The following is an 18988-nucleotide window of genomic DNA, read 5'->3' on the forward strand; positions in this document are numbered from 1 at the left end:
CCGTTTCCCAAGTTCCCCCCAACCTCCCCTTCTCACTTTTCTCTCCCCATCTCCCCTTACCTCCCTCCCCCCCCCCCCCAAGATCCCATTTTTTGCCCGGCAATCTTGTCTACTTCCCATAATCAGGAGGATAGCTATATGTTTTTCTTTGGGATCACCTTCTTATTTAGCTTCTTTAGGAGATCAAATTATAGACTCACTGACCTTTATTTATCTCTAGAAACCAATTATGAGTGAGTACATCCCAAGTTCATCTTTTTGGGTCTGGGTTACCTCACTCAGGATAGTGTGTTCTATTTCCATCCATTTGCATGCAAAATTCGAGAAGTCATTGTTTTTTACCGCTGAGTAGTATTCTAATGTGTATATATTCCACACTTTCTTCATCCATTCTTCCATTGAAGGACATCTAGGTTGTTTCCAGGTTCTGGCTATTACAAATAATGCTGCTATGAACATAGTTGAACAAATGCCCCTGTCATATGATCGGGCCTCTCTTGGGTATATTCCCAAGAGTGGCATTGCTGGGTCCAGGGGTAGGTTGATCCCGAATTTCCTGAGAAACCGCCACACTGCTTTCCAAAGTGGTTGCACAAGTTTGCATTCCCACCAGCAATGGATGAGGGTACCCCTTTCTCCACAACCTCTCCAGCAAAGGATATCATTGGTGTTTTTGATTTTAGCCATTCTGACAGGTGTAAGATGATATCTCAAAGTTGTTTTGATTTGCATTTCCCTGATCGCTAAGGAGGTTGAGCATATCCTTAAGTGTCTTTTAGCCATTTGAATTTCATCTGTTGAGAATTCTCTGTTCAGGTCAGTGCCCCATTTTTTAATTGGGTTAATTAGCATTTTAACGTCTAGTTTCTTGAGTTCTTTATATATTTTGGAGATCAGACCTTTGTCTGTTGCGGGGGTGGTGAAGATCTTCTCCCAGTCAGTACGCCACCAAATTTTTAGGCAAACTTTAGCCTGAGGCGAACACGCCCCCTAAGGGGTGGGACTTATCCCTACACCAAAGCCCAGACCCTGTCTGATGATGGTGGATTATACAGCCCATGCTTGTACACTCTTCATTACTTGCTGTGATATTCATCTCAGGGATAAAGGGGAATTGATGGTCTCTTGTGATGGCTGCATTGTTTTCAAAATATTCCTATATATAGTTTTGAGTTAACTCCCTGAAAACACATGTGGACCATGCAGTATCAGGCCACTTAAATGAGTTAATAGAAAGCAATAATAAATCTTTCAAAGATAAAAATTTTAAGCCAATCTTCCATGACTTAATTAATTAGGGTTCATCATATGCTTTTTGTCCTGGACACCCACTAACCACATTGATTCAGAAGTCAGGTTGTAAACAGCACTGGCCATTACCATGGCTAGTGAAAGAGTTACATATAAACTGTGTGTTCTGTGTTCTCAAAGATCTTATAAAAAACAGCCTCAGCCATTGCTTCTCTCGGATGCCACCCACCTTACAAAAGACTATTATTAATTTATTCATTGAGAATTTAATACATGTATACAGTGTTTCTTAAACATATTGATTCCTACCTCCCCTTGGGGTCACCCTCCTACCTTCACGTTCTCTTCTGTTTTCAAGAGTTTTATAAACTTAATGATGTCTGAACGCACATGGTTCTAAGATCAGCCACTAGCGCATAGGTAGTCAACCAGCAGGACATGCCTAAGCATGCTTCCTCTTCTTCAGAAGTCATCAATTGCCAATAACAGCTAAAGGTGGAGCTTTATAAGCTTTTCCCATATCCACAGTATAATGCTGACTGGCTTGTTCTTGTTCAAGTCTTGTGCTTGTAACCATAGCTGCTATGAGTTCCTGAGTACAATGGCCACATCTCTCCTCTCCACTTTCTAATTCTTACACTCCTTTGCTATTTTCTCAGTCTTGTTTCCTGAACCTTGAAGGCTTCCATTTAGGGTTGTCTCATGGAAGGTTGAGGATTCAACAGTCACTTCCCAACCTTCCGACTGGTTATGAATTTGTGTATTGGCTGTTCCAACTGTGATAAGATGCTTCTCTGATCAAGAGTGAGAGCAACACTAATATATGAGCATGAACATAAATATTTAGAAGACAGTTAAAAAAAGTCCGTTTAGCAAAACAATAGCAGTACATTTTCTTTTAGGGCCCATACCCAGTAAGAATTCCCTCCTATGGCACAGGCCTGAAAGCCAATCAGAAAGGGATTATTTACTTCAATAACAATTTAAGGTGCTCTTGCACTAGTAGGTACATTTTCTTGTAGGTCAGTGTTATAACACAGGGCCCAACAGTGGCTAAGTCCCTTGATTATTTTTCTCCCTTTGCAGCCTGCATAGCACTTCCAGCACTATGAGTTTCCCAGTGTAGTTTAGTTTGATTTTTCTGTTCTCTACAACCAAAGTATATTGTGTCTTCAGCAATAAGATCTTTCTATTTACTTATTCTGGGCAGCCAAGAGCAATGGAAATAGCTTTTATTGTTTTTGGGTTCTCTGGGCATCTCTGACCAACAGCTCATGGAGAGGGGTAGCACACTCCTGTTATCGAGATTTTTCATTTAATTATCCATGTCTGCCTACAGAAGTATTGTCTAGTTATGCAGGCACCTCTGTTCAAACCACTACTGCTATGTGTTTGTTTTCTTGCTTACTTATATTTTTATGTTAGCTCAAAAAATAGTAAGTTCTGGGCTGGAGAGATGGCTCAGAGGTGAAGAGCACTGGCTGCTCTTCCAGAGGTCTTGAGTTCAATTCCTAGCAACCATATGTTGCTCACAAACATTTGTAATGAGAGCTGGCTGCCCTCTTCTGGCCTGCAGGTAGACATACAGGCAGAACACTGTGTACACAATAAATAAATAATTTTTTTTTAAAGAAGAGTAGGTTTCCATAGGCTTTTTCTTTTCATATATCCTTAGTTATTTAACCTAACCCTGCTTCCTCATCCAGTTTTTTTTTTTTTTTGAAATAGTGTCTCTCACTGGCTTGTGACTTGCCAAGTAGGATGGGCTGACTGGCTAACAAGTCAAAGATTTGCTTATCTCTGCCTCCTTGAGACATCAAGCTCATTTTTTTTTAAGCGGTGGGTTCTGAGTATTCAAATCAGGCCATTCCACTTTGCAAGGCAAGTCCATTGCTGATCTCCACAGCCCCAACCCTGTTCCCCCCCCCCCACTAGTGTGTTGATCCTGCATGGGACAATCTATCGGTTCCAGAGAATTAGAGCATAGGGATTTATTAACGAGGAGCCCAGTTTCTTAGCCTCCTGGGTGCCTGCTTTATTTGTATTGTATCTCAGAGTTGCCATGGAGATTAAGATGCAAGTGGCCCAGAGGTAACTTTTTCAACACACCCTGTACTGGCTTAGTTTACTCCTCTATTTATAAATAAATTATGGGTGCTGAAACTTTTAATAGGATTTGATTTTGGGGGAACCCTAGGCACATCACATGCCCCACAGTGTCGGGATGGTGCCAACTTCCCCAACTTCAATGTGCACCACGCCCTTCTTGCCTGTTAGGCTCCAGTCCTCCAGTTCTTTGTGAGAGCTGTTTTTCTTCTGCACAGGATTAGCTCTTTCTGATCTTTCATGCTCATGCTTAAATGTCATTCCAAAGAGATTATCTTTCGCCACCCCACTGAGACTCAGCTTTCCATGTCATATCCTGGCTCCGCATTCTTGGCATATCTTATCATTTGTAAGTGTGCAACTCTCTCTGGGTTTAATGGCAGGTGGACTACTGCCCACACAACTGTAAACTCTGTGAGATAAGGAACACAACAGTTCTTAAGTTTTCATGTGATGTTTACTGTAGCATATAAAATATCGTGTGTAGTCACTAATATAGAGTGAGTTAAATGAAGAAGATTGAAATATGAAACAGTTTGAGAACAGGATCTGAGTAGATTTTGGTAGAGCGAGTGAAAGTGGGTAAAAACGAGAGAGGTTAGGGAAGGATTTGTCTTCAGCCATGAGGAATCCCCTGCAATTATAGCAGCAACAAGGCATCTGTGGAGCTCTTGTTATTCACCTGGATTTGCTCCAGGCATTCTAAGGACGTGCACTGCACGCTGCAATGTCTGCAGTCTTGCAAGCTTGCAAAAACCGGCTCTACTTTTTAAAAATTGGAAGCACTTGTAAACCCTAGATAGATTAAATACTGTTCCTGTAGCCACAAGGTTAATGATTGATGTAGGTGTTCTTCAAATGCAAGCCTTGCTTTTACTAAAATACATTCTCTTTTCAGAAGGACCTTAAGATGTGTGTGTTGCTCACAGAAATTGTCAGGCAATGAAGTCTGGATTAAATGCAGCAAACTGTCTAACTTTTGGGAAACTCATCTTCTGACCCAGAAGCTACAATGGGCCATGTATTTTCTATTACATCATACTTGATGAACTGAAAGATCCCTGGGGACACCGTGCTATTAAAATCCCCAGAGATGACGTTTCTCCCTCCACGAACATAGTAATTATGACATTTGCCTTGCTTACTTTGTTAGTTTGCTTAAGGCTCAAATATGAAAACCTATCTGAAGATGCTTTATTAACTTCAAAATTCCTTACAGACACAAATAGTTACCATTGTTTTCTCTCTGAGGGCAGCTCATAACATCACTCTGCATGCATATGTATGAGGAAACAGCAGTGGAGAAGCTCCATGCCTTGAGTAATCTTAGAAAAGCTAAGAGAACACTTTAATAAATTATATGAAAAAATGCCTTAATATTAAATGGTTTTACAGTAAAAATAACCATAGAATTTCATAGATGACAAAGAATGATAAAGTTAACGACTGTTTCTCCTGGGAGAAGTTTTTTTAGGAATCAGCTAAGTCCTGCCTTCCATTTTTCTTAATTTTCTGATGAATAAATATCTAAAGTACAGTGTAGGGAAACAGCTTGCCTATGAGTCTATGAAAGGAAAAGGCAAAGAAAGTGATGGCTCTTTTCCCTTCAGTTCCCAGTTTTCCACATCCCTCAGCATCAGTACCAAAGGCCTCAGCTGACCACAGTATAACTGAGATGCCATGTTTTGTTCATTTTCTTGTCTATGAGCAGGTCTCATGGTTCTCTGTAGAGTTCCATGCTCTTATGCAGGCTTCAATGTAACATCCTTGCTTGGCCCTGTGCACAGCTGGAAGGGATGTTGGGGTGTGCTTATAGAATTTGTTCAGTGTGGGAACTCTATTTCCCAGCATTATCAACACCGTGTGGGAATTAGTCATGTCCAAAAGAACTTGCATACAATGCAGGAGATTAAGGAACGGCCATTGCACTGAGAAAAACATCATAGTCAGAAATGTCTGCCAGGGAGAGGGAGGAGCCTCAGAGTGTCAGCTGGTTCTTTCTTACCTCTGGTTGACCTGCATCCAGTTTATTTTTAGACTGCTGGCAATCTTTAACAGTGACAGCCTCCTGTAGTGGCTGGTGGGTTAGCTTCACCTAACTCCTTCACACGTCTCTTCTGTGGTTCTGCTTTCATCTGAATGTGCTTGTTTCCCAGAATTCCCTGCAAGCTTGGATCTCCTATGCTAGCATGTTGACCTCTTGTGCCATCTTCCTCCTTTAATATCTCCCCCCCTTTTGATTCTTCAACTCTTCCTTCTGACCCTACAGGTTTTATATTTTAAAGTATTTTCTGCTGAGTTAGCTCATTCATGAAAATGAAACATTGTACACGTGATAATCACCATACTTGATGGACATGCCCTCTATCATTGGCATGCTAAATCTGTGTTTTAGATCTTTGGAACCTGCTCATCTCATACAGAGAGTCTGGACCCTTTGATCATCTTCTCATGTACCCCAGTGCCCAGGTCCTTGTGATACTATTCATGTGACATCCCTGTTTTCCTCCATCTCTCCACCCTCTCTCTTTCTCCTTCCTTCCTCCTCCTTTCCTTCCTTTACTTTTCCCCTTTTGCTCCATTTTCCATTCCTCTTTCACACCCCTGAGGATTGAGTTCAAGGTTTTACATGTTCATGCTCAGCTACCCTCTCAGCTCAATTTTACTTGATGAATTCTTTTCTGAAGAGAATGTTTATTGTATTGGTGTTTTGAGAATTTTATATGTGACTACTGTATTTACATTATTTTCACTCTATCTCCTCCCCCTCCAACTCCTCCTATGTCCCCATCAAAGTCATAGCCTCTTGTTTATTATTACTGCGCAAACTCACACACACACACGATATTTGAAAAATCCTGCTAAGTCCATTTAGTGGTGTGTGTGTGTGTGCTTGTGAGTGTGCGTGTGTGTGTGTGTTTAGGGATTACCTTTTGGGATTGGGTAGCCTATTAGAAGGTTTGTCTCTGGAGAAGAGTGATTGCCCTTCTCTTAGACACCATTTGCATGTAGTTCTTCATCAAGGTTAGATTGCGTGAGGGCCAGGTTAGTTCAAGACTTTTCCTAAGATCCTCATGTATGGAGAAGGAACTTAGTTCCTTGTCTAAAACCAGGCACATATTTGGCAAAATCAGTAATGAGTTGGGGGCAGGATCTTCGAAGAGCTGAGGTTTTCCTGATCTGAGAATTCCACTATTTTTTACTCTCTTGAAGAACTGAGGTTATCAGTCTCAAGGCCATTGAGCACTTAGTCTGAGATGCACTTGAGATAGCCTGTGGTCCCTTTGCGCTACATTGATTGGTTAGCTTCCTGAAGTTTCCTCCCATTGTATGATAGCTTTTTGTTGACTCTGTCCCATTTCTTCCTGAAAAGTGTATGTAAATCTTCTCTTTTTCTCTTCATTCTTTTCCTCCTTCTTCTTTCTTCAAGGGTTTCTCTGCATAACAGCTTTATCTGTCCTGGGGCTCATCCTGTAGACCCAGGCTGGCCTTGAACTCACAAAGATCTGCCTGTCTCTGCCTCCCTCTGAATGCTGGGATTAAAGGCATGTGCCACCATGCCCTGTTGACGTTGTACTTCTTAGTATACATGATTGCATGAGCCATTAACCTGTGTAAGACCTTCTGATCCCAAACTTTTCTATTTTCTTCATTTTTCATGCCCTGGATATCTCTCTCTCTCTCTCTCTCTCTCTCTCTCTCTCTCTCTCTCTCTCTCTCTCTCTCTCTCTCTTTCTCTCCCCCCACCTGTCACTCAATAACCTATTGTTTCAGGTCAGTGGGCCCTTGTGAGATTTCCCCCATCCATTTTGGGATGTTAGCTGGTATTATTAGTGTGCAGATCTTGTTTAGGTAATTGTTAAGATTTTATAGGTATAACTTTGTGTCATATATTGAAGACATTATATTTCACAGCAGAGGTGCTGGTCCTCTGGCTTTTACATTTTTTCCTATCCTATTCCTCTTTCATGATGTTCCCTTAGGTTTAGGAATTTTGATGTAGACTTATCAGTTGCGGCTGGACATCCCACAGTCAGTTGTTCTTTGCATTTCGATCAGGTGTGGCTTTCTGTAATGATCTCCAGCTGTTGCTGCTACTAAAAAAAAAAAGAGCTCCCTTGATCAAAGTTAAGAGCTACACTTATTGTGGGTTTAAGGATAAGTATTTAGAATTCAGTCAGCAAAGGTTCTTGTTTGGGAAAGTGGTAGAAGTAGAGAAGTAGGTTCTTTTCTAGGGCCACCCCTTACAGGAAGTTAGCTAAGTTTACTGTATCAGGCACAAATTCTCTCCTATTGAAAATAACTTAGGCCCAGTTAGGCGGCTGTTGGTAACCACCAAGACAAAGGTGCCACCACTGCACCTTTAGGAATCCTGTTGTAGTGTTAATGTTGTGGGTTTTGAACATTATTGAAAACAAACCAGGGCTACATAGAGAATAGTCAGATCACAATGGGTTTGCTGAGTGGGTATTTAGATTTGAGATGCTACACTGTGCTCATGCCAAGTGGCTCCAATGGCTTCCATAGTTTGCTTTGGTGGTTGGATTTCTACCCACAGCAGATGGGTCCTTAGAAATGACCATGCATCATCATAAACTTAATTGGTGATAATACCACTCTCAACCCTCACTTCAGACGTGATTTATTTATAGGAGCACATCACATCAGCCCATCACCTAGGGCCTGTTCAGCTATTGATTTAGCAAATGCTTTTCTTCCCTTTGCATGTTAGTGAAAACAACCAGAGGCACATGACGATTTGACAAGCCAACAATGAGTGGAGTGCACATTATTCTATACTTTTTATGTTATTATTTTATGCTATGAAGAAAGGAGAGGGAGGAGGAGATGGTAACTATGACAGAGAAGAAGAAAGTGGAAGGGGAGGAAGAAAAGGAGGTTTGGTGTAATGACCACAAAGAGGGGAACCAAGAGGCAGCCAAACACCTAGCGGACCACTGTGTTTTTAGCTAGAGTCTCCATTGCTGTGATACGGCACCACGACTAAGGACAACTTGAAGAAGAAAGGGTTCATTTTACCTACACTTCCATATTACAGTCCATCATCAAACAGCCCAAGGCAGGAACCTGGAGGCAGGAACTGAAGCAGAGGCCTTGACGGAAGGCTGCTTACTGGGCTGTTTCTTATTATACTGCTCAGCCTGCCTTGTTACACAACCCAGGACCCCCAGCCCAGGGGTGGTACCACTTACAGTGAACCGGGTCCTCCCAAATCAGTCACTAATACAAAAAAATGCCCCACAGGCCAATCTGCTGGGTACATTTTCTCAATTGAGCTTCCCTCTTCTCAAATTAGGCTAGCTTGGGCCACGTTGACATAAAACTAACCAGCACACAATATGTGGGAAATAATATATGAGAGATGTCAATCTATGAGGGTAATCTAAAAAAAATCTAGTAAGATTGTAGGCAGAATTTTCTGTCCTTGTAGCAAGCTCCCAAATAACCTCACAGAGACTTATTATTAATTGTAAATACTTGTCCAATAGTTTACACTTCTTACTGTTTCTGACAACTTAAATTAACCCCTATTTCTCATCTACATTCTACCACGTGGCCCATCCCTCAGTATGGCTTGCTCATCTTGCTTCTCCCCACATCTCCTGGAGACTCCACCCTTCTTTCCGGAGGTCTTTCTGTCTGGCTCTCCTGCCTATACCGGTTCTTGCCTAGCTATTGGTCATTTAGTTCTTTATTAGACCAAATGAGAGCAACACATCTTCACAGTGGACAGAGGATTTTTTCTACAACATAATGTCTTTCATCTCTGAATGCTGTGTCCTTCCCGAATGTCCAGGATCTTCCTGAGACTTGCAGCTTCATAGTGTTTGTAGGGAAATTACTCTCGGTTTCTGCGTGAGGGTTCTATTTCGTACTAGGTGTAGGGAAGAAAGAGGTGAACTGGGGAGAGAGAGAGAGAGGGGGAGAGGGGGAGGGAGGGAAGATGGAAGAAAAGAAAAAAGAAAGAGGATGGGAAGGAGGACGTAAAGCCAGCCAAGAGGGCACTGACCTAATGGAAAGACCATGCGCCTCCCTCAGAGCTGCACTTGACTGTAACAGCATCTGCTGTTCAGGGACGGCAGAAATATTCACACAAGAATGGAGTTTGCTGTGGTAAAAGCAGCTTACATAATAAGATGACCGAAAATGATTCTCAACTGTACACTGAAAGACTGTGGCTACAAGTCAAACACAGCATTTGCCGTGGCACCAGGACTTGAACTAGGTGATCCTATGAGTCAGTATAAAAAGCTAGACCTGCATTTCTATCTATCTATGCCCTCTCATTGTATACATGGGTTTGGTATACTTGGGATAGTGATTACCACTTTTGGGGCTGATGTTTTCTTCTGAGGGCTGTCACTGTTTTACATGATGCTTTGATTCATGCAATTCAAATGTTCATTGAGCTCACCAGTCAATCCCTAAATACTTGCTGCCTACTCTCCTTGGCTCTAATGGTAAAACAGTGTGTACAATGATCTGCCCTCGCCCAGGTGTAATGGTGCACACCTATGGCCGACACTCAGGAGGCAGGGAGTAGGAAGATTGCAAGTTTGAGGCTGGCCTAGGCTACACGGCAAGACCTGACCTCACCCCTATTCTTGAAAAATATGAGTGAGCAAATAAATAAATAAATAAATAAATAAATAACCAACCTTTGTTATCAGAGACACATGGTAATGAGGGTAGTATGTATGCTTTAAATCCCTCTTAGTCTTAATAATGTAAATGTTGCAGAGACTGTGTAAGTTATATAAGACCTGTGTAATAGTCTCTGCTGTAGATCTGAGTTCCTGCCTTTCTTTTGTAGTCAGTGATGCATACAACCTGGGAATGTGCTCCAAATCAGACATTGAACTCTGGAGAAAAAGAACCACCTCAAAAGTAAGCTGCCCCCCCCCCAAACTTTAATCTGTAGAATTTACGTGTGTGTGTGTGTGTGTGTGTGTGTGTGTGTTGAAAATGTTTCCAGCAGGACTCATTTTGAACTGGCAGTGTGCCATCTCTGAACATGGACTTGGGAAGAAATGCATATGTTGGTATCATGGAGCAGTTCAAGCCAGCTCAGACACATCACATTGTTGCCCCTACTGGTGTCCCTAGCTGTAACTGGGCTTCCAGGCCACGCCCGAGGAAGCATCAGTGAAGATCAGGATTTGGAAGCCACAAGAGGTTTAGTTTTGCGTATTCGGATGCGGATCTGTTTGGGAACACTTCACATCTGTGGGGCACAGGAAATATTAAAGGATGGGGGAGCAGTGCTTTGTTTGGTCTGTGCGCCCCATTCTCATCGGGAGTGTCTGGTCTGTTTTAGTCCCTTCTTGTAGTCACAACATATAAAGAAAGAGGCACACTTTCTTCCCAAAGAGTTCCCATGGCAACCTCACCCAGCAGGCAAAGAACAGCTCTCTCAGCTTCAGCTCAAAGGTTGAGAGATAAAAATATATTCTCATTAATCCAGGATCCGTGTTTGGCTAAGACAGGAATCACCTGGAAACGTCCAACCTCCAGCTAGTGCATTCTTGCTTTTCTCAAGACACAAACCAGACAAAGAGCAGGGGGTCTACGGTCAGCCCAGCTCCGTGGGAGGCAATGCTACTTCCACAAGGCTGGGGTTTGCTGTTAGCTTTTCTCTCTGAAGGTCTCACCCCTGGTCTTTAGATTGCAAAGCATCCTGTGGCTTGGGAGCACAGGGGCGAACAGGAAAGCGTGGAGTGCAGTCGGTAGCTCAGAGCTGATTATCTTCCCATCACAACCTGTAATTCACCATTTATCCACAATCTTATCTTCACAACACCGCATTTCTAGTGCTTTCCTTTTTTTTTTTTTTTTTTTAATTTAAAAAAATCCACCTTCCCGGATGTATAAGTCAACAGCGGGGCTTAAATGAGGACATAAATATGGAACATTTCTTGGGAGGCGGGGAAGCTTCTGTGCAAATGGGTGCTGTCACGATGGCTGGGATGAATGTGATGAATGTGCCGTGAGCCTGTTGGGGGAGGATGTATGGGAACAGGCAGTGCAGCTTCCCTGGGTGGGAGGGGCCGCAGCTCTCCATCAGCCAAGGGATGGATGGATAGTCGCTCTCAAAGCAGCCATGCTCACAAGGCAGAACATGCTCTTTCTGCCTTCAGTCCAGAGTGATTTTCCTCTTCACTTCACCCACCCACACAGACGCGTTCCCTACTTCCCTCTTGGCAGGCTCAGATCTGCTCTGGCCTGTCCACTTCGGCTTTGTGCTGGGTCCGTGTTCCTGCAAGGGCATTCATTACTTCCTTCCTCTTCAGCCCGAGGCCTTGTTAGTTTTCTCCGGCAGGCCCCAGGACTGTGGTCTACTCCTGTCTGTTGCTGCAGCTGCCGTCCCCTTGGAGCATGGATTCCTTGTTCCCACCCAACCTTAGTGCACTACAAAGGCCCTTGACAGCAACGAAGCCTCCCTAAAAACTCTTTAAAACCTTGTGGAGATACCTTAGTTTAATTTTTTTTCTTGGTTTTTCAAGATAGGGTTGCTCTATAGCTTTGGAGTCTGTCCTGGAACTCCCTCTGTAGACCAGGCTGGCCTTGAGCTCACAGAGATCCACCTGTCTCTGCCTCCTGAGTGCTGGGACTAATGGCGTGCGCCACTACTGCCCGGCTAGTTTAAATTTTTTTTTTTTAATCTCTGATTGGCAAAATGGTTCAGCAGGCAAAAACTGGCTGAGGAAGGCTGATCACCTGAGTTTAGTTCTAGACACCCATGACAGAAGGAGGAAATGAACTCTTGAAAATCGTCCTCTGATTTCCACACACACGGTGTACGCTCATGCGCATCGTTTAACAGAGCAATAACCAATACACTTTAACATCTCTCCTAACTTGGCTTTTAGTTTAACCTTCTAAAAACAATCATAAGTTCAGATGACTTCCCAAGAATATCCAGTCTAGTCTTCACCTGACCCCCAGTGGCGACATCTTGCAGACTCAGAGGTTGCCCTTGATACCAGTGTGAACTACACTGCAGATCTCACTCGCTTTTCTTCGTTTCTTTTAGTGCTGAAAAATGAACCTAGCTGCTCAGCCATGAAAGGCAAGCAGTCTACACTGGGATTTTTCTTCAGCGCGAGTTCAAGGCCAGCTGTGCCCATTATGCATTTTTGTATAGCTCTGTGCAGCTTTTTCACATGTGTGGATTTGTGTAACCACCCCAGATTCTAAGACCCAGAAGAACATCTGTCAGCACAACAGAACCTCCCCTTCTCGCATCCTGTAGATGGGCCTCACCCTCTCCATTCTACCCCATCTTCACCCTTGTTCTCTTGCAATTATCAAACCGTTCTCCTCCTCTATAGGTTTATTATTTCTAGGCTGGTCTTTTGATGTCATTATACAGCATAACCTTTTGAGATAGACATTTTCATCAAAAATAATGTCCTTAATGTCCCTTCAGGTTGTGGCATGCATCCATAGGTCATTCCTTTTTGATTGGTGAGTAGGGTTTTATTGTGTGGATATCCAGGAGCGTATTCAACCATTCATTCAAAGAAGTTGTTGCAGGAGGGTTTCCCAGTGCCTTGCTGTTATATGGAAAGATGCAACGACCATGTGAGTATGTGTTTTTGTTAGAATGTACAATGTTACTGCTCTGTAATTAAAAACCCAAGCGTGAAACAGGTGTATGATAACTGTTAAATGGTTTCCAGGATGGCTGCCTGGATTTTACATCTAGGAGACAGATCCAGCCTCCTTTTCTCTTCTCAGCTCTTGATGCTGGCACCATCTTTAATTCTGGCTGCTCTAAACGACATGTAGTGACATCTTGCCATGGTTTCAACTGGCTGATGGCTAACAGTGCTGAAACTCTTCTCATGTGCTTTTCCATCTGTATCTCCTTCTTAATGAAGTGTCTGATGGCCTCTTCTGCAGATTTCATAAGAGTTCTCTCTCTCTCTCTTTCTCTCTCTCCCTCCCTCCCTCCCTCCCTCCCTCCCTCCCTCCCTCCCTCCATTTGCATACATGCACAGAGACTGAAGTTCAGGCTTGAGTGTCTTTCTTGATCACTTTACAACTTACTTTTTGAGGCAAATTCTCTCACCGTCCCTGGAGCTCACTGGTTTGGTTAAACCGGCTGGTTGGGCAAGCCTCTGGGATTCTCCTAGCTCAGCTTCCCCAGTGCTGTGATTACAGGCCTGTGTCTGGGTGTTTACATGGTTCTGGGGTTGTTGACTCCAGGTCCTCATGCTTGCAAAGCAAGCACTTTACCAACTGAGCCATCTCTCCAGCCACTCCTTTACCTGTTCACCTAAGGTTTGTAATGAGTTCATTGGTACCTTTACTTAATGAGTCTTGCAATCATGAGCATTTTATCCTTCTCTAAGTACTTGGATCTTGACTTCTCCATCAGCGGGCTTGTATGTTTGTGTGTACCGACCATATATGCTTTGTTAGATTTATTCCCAGGCACTTCACTTTGGGAGTGCAATTGCAAGTGGCATCAAATATACCCCCATTTGTCATTAGTATATTATATGCATTGATCTTTGTATGTTGGCATTGTGTCCTCCTACCTATTAATTTGTCCTGTGAACTTTTCTGTTGGACTTCCCTATGTAGACAATTCCACGAGTAAACGCAATTTGTCTCTTCCTTTCCTATGGTTTTCTTGCTTGCTTGCTCTCATTGTGACTTCCTTTACTCTGTGAAATAAGAGTTCTGAGAGTGAGCATCCTCATAAAGTCCCTAAACATAGGAGGGGAGCATTCAGCATCAGTTAACTATGATGTTAACTATAGCTATAGAGTTAAATGTTGAGTATAATATTTATTGTCATTATCATTTTTGCTTGTGAGTGAGCATGCGTGTGCTGCATATGGCAAGCATATGGAGGTCAGAAGACAACTTTTAGATTCTGAAGATCATACTACAGGCTCAGGTATAGATTTTTACAGATGTTTGTCATGAAGTTGAGAAAGTTGCACTGTATTTCTGAGTCTATGAAAGGGTTTTTGTTGTTGTTCTTGCTTTGTAATGACTGAATGTTGAAGTTGCTTAAATTGCTTTTCTGTGTTTGTTGATTTCTGTCAAATGCTCAATGGCCCCTTGGTTTGTTCTTGTGCTCCTGGATATGCTAGAAAATTCCTGTGGTCTCTCAGAATTTTGTTGTCTAGCATTCTCCCTTTCAGGACTTTAGCTTTTAACTTTATGAGAAATATTAATTTTCATTTTGATTATGCTTGCTTAGTTTTGTACTAAAGTGCATGTGACTCATAAGATCCACCGGGAAGTGCGTTCTCCTCTTCTAGATGCAGTTTGGCCTGCTGTTCTTCTTGTCTGTCCTGTTTATCTTCATGAAGTTACCACTTCATCACCAGTTTTATAGGGAATATAGATAGGCCCACCTTTAATTCACTACATGTAACTCACAGTTCGCAGTCTGATACTTGAAAGTTGCTGCCCATGTTCAAGACCAAACAGCTTCATTAGTGGAAAACTCTGTGTGGCTTCACCCTGCCCTGCTGTCCTGAAGGACCCGGTGATTCCCAGTCGCTCTGAAACACACTGGTGCCTACTCTCCAATGCTGCTCGATAGTCAGAATCTCGGTGGACTTGCACAGAAAGTGACAGGTGCTTCTGATGTGTGGCCAGGATTGCAGATCAATAGCGTGGCAGTGTCTTAGTCCATTTGCACTGTAAAAGCAGGGTAATTTGTTTCTCACAGCTCTGGATGCTGGGAAATGCGAGGTCAAGGTGTTTTCTTGTTTGCTGAGAGCTGATATGTTTCTAAGACTGTACCTTGGTTTTTCAAGACAAGTTTTCTCTGTGTACCCCTGGCCATCCTGGAATTTCCTCTGTAGACCAGGCTGGCCTCAAACTCAGAACTCAGAGATCCACCTGCCTCTGCCTCCTGAGTGCTAGCATTAAAGAAATGTGCCGCCACCACCCAGCAAGCCCCTACTTCTTAAAATCAAAACAATGGCAACACCCGAAATTTGGAGATGACACATTCAAATCAGAGCAGGGTGTGTCTGTGTGCTGGGGCAGCGGTATTTGAGCTCTGAGTAACTTTGAAGTCTGGTGGTGACTCTTACAATACACACACACACACACATACACACACACACGCCCACATAGACAGACAGACAGACACACACACACACACTTACAATTGGTGTATATGTAAAACATCCATGCCTATATTCAGGTAAGGAAGTTCTGGAGACTGTTGCTATTTGCCCTAAGTTGTTTCATTTTTCTTATTTTTTTTGTCTGTTTTAATTAGAATCACTATAGGCCTTAAAATCACCAGGAGATCACATACTCAGAACCCTGATTTCAGTTACCGTGACCTAGAAATCTCAGTTCTGCTTTGTCTCTACTTGTCAGTTTGTGTTCAAAGAAGATCTCAGGGATTGGATGTGAGGACTAGAAGGCAAGTTGTCAGGGTGAAGGGAAATTCTTAATTTTATGATGTCTCAGACTGTTCAGACATTAGGAATCACATCTTTACCAATCTTTGTATAGGCATTCAAATTAAGTTATGCATATAAAGATTATTGGAAAAGATTTTTTTGGGGGTGCTAGAAGATGTTAAATAAAATCTTATAAATAATTATTTGTAGACTTGTGAGGTGAAAACTCAACATCTAAGCTGATGTATCTGGCACAGTCTTTATAAACAGTCTAAGGACGAAAGTAATAATACTCAATTTAATTCTACCTCGTGATCTTGCGATGGGATATACGCTGTCATGATGACATGGGGGACCGGCATTCCTGAGTGCAGAAGACAGTTTCTTGTCTCAGGTTCGCACAACTCAAGAGCTATTGGTTCTGGGCAGTTTTCCTTCAAATCTGAAGGATGAGTTTCACAGACACAGGAAGGACGAGTTTGAACAGGGGGTTTGACTGTAGAGAACAAGCTTAAGGAAGGATTGAGGTCTTTTTTAGGAAGTCGGCAACCAGAACTCCCATTTGGTGTGATGGAAGGAGACAGGAGCTGCAGGCATTGGCTGGGGCTCCCCTTTTGGAAGAGCCTCAAGGTAGGGATGCCATTGAACAGCTAGTTTAGGGGCTTTTATAGGTCTTATGACAGAAAGTTAACAAAGATGATGTAATTTTATGAGTTGGCTAATTAGAGGGCCCGTGTTCTATGTGTTCTCCTAGGCCAACCAGGGAGATGGCCGTATGCTGTTCACAGGCTGTTTGTCCAGTTAGGGCATAGTTGAACTCCTCTTTGTGTATTTCTCACTTCCACTTTGCTAACTGTTAACCTTGACTGTAGGCTGGCCATTACCCTAGACCGCCATTGCTAGGCCTGCAGTCCTCACAGGTGTTATTGGTCTTGAGACCTGGGCAGAGTCAACTAGTTGCTAATTAGACTTCTCTCTCTCTCTCTCTCTCTCTCTCTCTCTCTCTCTCTCTCCCTCCCTCCCTCCCTCCTTCCCTCCCTCCCTCCTTCCCTCCCTCCCTCCTTTCTTCCCTCCCTCTCTCCCTCTCTCCCTTTCTCTTTTTTTTTCTCCCCCTTCACAATCAGGTTGTAATTTTGTCATGGAACACGCCCTTATCAAAGCTACTGAGCTGTGGCTGTCATCTTTGTTGGTTCCCTCACATTTAACTCCTTTGCTGTGTTGTTTCTTTCCTGAAATCATTGGAGGCCATTTAGACGCCATGATTGCTTATGGTTCAGTTGCGTGTAGCAAGATTATGTGAAAGGACAGCAGGGCCTTTTCTCTGTTTGCCAGAGGACCTGACAGGAGTGGGACCGAGAGGAGTTCAAACACTGGCCTTGCCCCCCAGAGTCCCTGTTTTCCTGATTACATGGTCAGCTTGTCTAGCACATACCCAGCTCGAAGCTCTTTGATTTCTATATGCAACTTTCCTTTTAGCCACAACTTTTGCTTTTGCTATAACAATACAATGTTATTTTGTAAGATTTTGACATTTTCTGACTGTTCAAAGTATCACCTTGGTTGTTTTTATAGTTTCCCCAAATTCAGTGTGTTATTAGTGGTCTGGATATGACATTGTGATATGGCGTGACTTTTAGACACAATCTCTGTTAAATTAATCGCCTTTAGGCCCAATAGTTCTTGTGTTTCCCTTGCATGGTGCATTAGTTTCTTCTCCGTTGCTGCGATGGAGCACCATGAAGAACACAACTTATAGAAGGATTGATTTGGGCTTCCCAAAAAATCAGGGTCCATCACCATCCTGGTGGGGAGCATGGCGGCAGGAAGGCATGGTAGTGGGAGCAGCAGCTGAGACCTCACATCTCAAGCCACAAGCAGGAAGCAGAGAGAGCACTCACCCCCAGTGACACACTTCCTCCGCAAGGCCATACCTTCTAAGCCTACCCAAATAGCCACCAACTGGAGACCAAGTATTTACTTACCCCAGATATGAGGACATCGCGTTCAAACTACCGCACGCAAGAAGCTGGCTGCTTTGCTCTGACCAACTGTGTCAGATTGTGGGTGAGTATTTGTTCAGCAGCATTGTTTGTTCATTGAAAGGCAACATCTGTGTGGAATAAAGCAATGGGTGAGACTACTAAAGGTTCTTTACTGAGCTATTTATCTCGTTTAGAATTCATGATGACTCTTGTGTTGCTGTTGTTGTGAGACAGGGTCTTCTGTAACCCAGGATGGTTCAACACTTACCATGTAGCCAAGCCTGACCACGAACTTCTGAAATGGCATCACAGGCATGTGTAGTCTCACCTGGCTTCTCAGTGCTGTTGGAGGCTGAAGGCCAGGCCTTCTGTGTACCTCCCAGGCACTTCTGGAGCCATGTGCCCAGCCTCTGATCACACAGATGTTGCTGACCTTTGTCCTACAAGTAAGGACAAAGCTGGGACAGTCTACCTGATGCTCTTATCAGCAGCGGCTGCTCAAGGTTGGACTGGGCAGTCATGTTTCTTTCTTTTTAAATTGTGCTTAGGAAAATAGAATTTAGCCTTTTAACTAGTTCTAGTGTTAAGCGTGTTCGTGTGTTACACAATAGATTGCAGAATTTTGCTCTTGTGGAACTGAAACTCCAGACCCACTGAACAATTCAGCTCAACTTTCCCCGTTTTTATAAATTTGGCTGTTTTTAGAGAGCTCACGTTAGAGAGCTCACGTTAGCGGAGGTGCACATTGTCTTTGTGCCCATGACTTGCTTAGTTCACTAGCATAACGTGTTTGAGGTTCACCTGTGTTGTAGCATGTGACAGAATTGCCTTGTATTTTAAACTTTAATTAATCACTCAATTATTTAATACTGGATGCATGTGAGGCTTTGTGTGTGTGTGTGTGTAAGCACCCCATAGCATACACGTAGAGGGCAGAGAACAACTTTTGGGAGCTGGTTCCTCTCTTCCACCTTTACATGGGTTTCTGCGAATCAAACTCAGGTCTTCAAGCTTGTGGGGGAAGTGCTTGTACAAACTGAGCCATCTCTCCAGCCCAGGATTTCCTTACAGTTTTTAAGGTCAAATACTATCGATCACACTATATGCATGTGCCACATCTTCTTTACTCCTAAGTCAGTTCATGAGTATTTGTGTTGTCGCCACTGTGTGGTTGTTGTGTAGAACATTACAAATAATACAGCTGTGAGAACAGTCCCTTGGGATTTGATTTCAGTCCTC

The 18988-nt window shown here is 43.1% G+C and overlaps 1 long non-coding RNA gene across 1 annotated transcript in view; it reads left to right on the top strand.

Annotated features, from left to right (window-relative positions):
• Window positions 1-4297: 4297 nt before the first annotated feature.
• The window catches only part of LOC126495923 (uncharacterized), a 49857-nt gene continuing 35166 nt past the window's right edge, over window positions 4298-18988 (top strand). Inside the window, exons 1-4 of the long non-coding RNA XR_007590254.1 lie at window positions 4298-4476; window positions 10193-10266; window positions 12809-12963; window positions 17475-17831. This is a non-coding gene — a long non-coding RNA (uncharacterized lncRNA). The remainder of the gene's footprint in view (window positions 4477-10192; window positions 10267-12808; window positions 12964-17474; window positions 17832-18988) is intronic.

This window comes from Alexandromys fortis, unplaced genomic scaffold, assembly GCF_014885135.2.
Source record: "Alexandromys fortis isolate MF-2015 unplaced genomic scaffold, M_Fortis_MF-2015_v1.1 scaffold_231, whole genome shotgun sequence".
Classification (NCBI taxonomy): domain Eukaryota; kingdom Metazoa; phylum Chordata; class Mammalia; order Rodentia; family Cricetidae; genus Alexandromys; species Alexandromys fortis.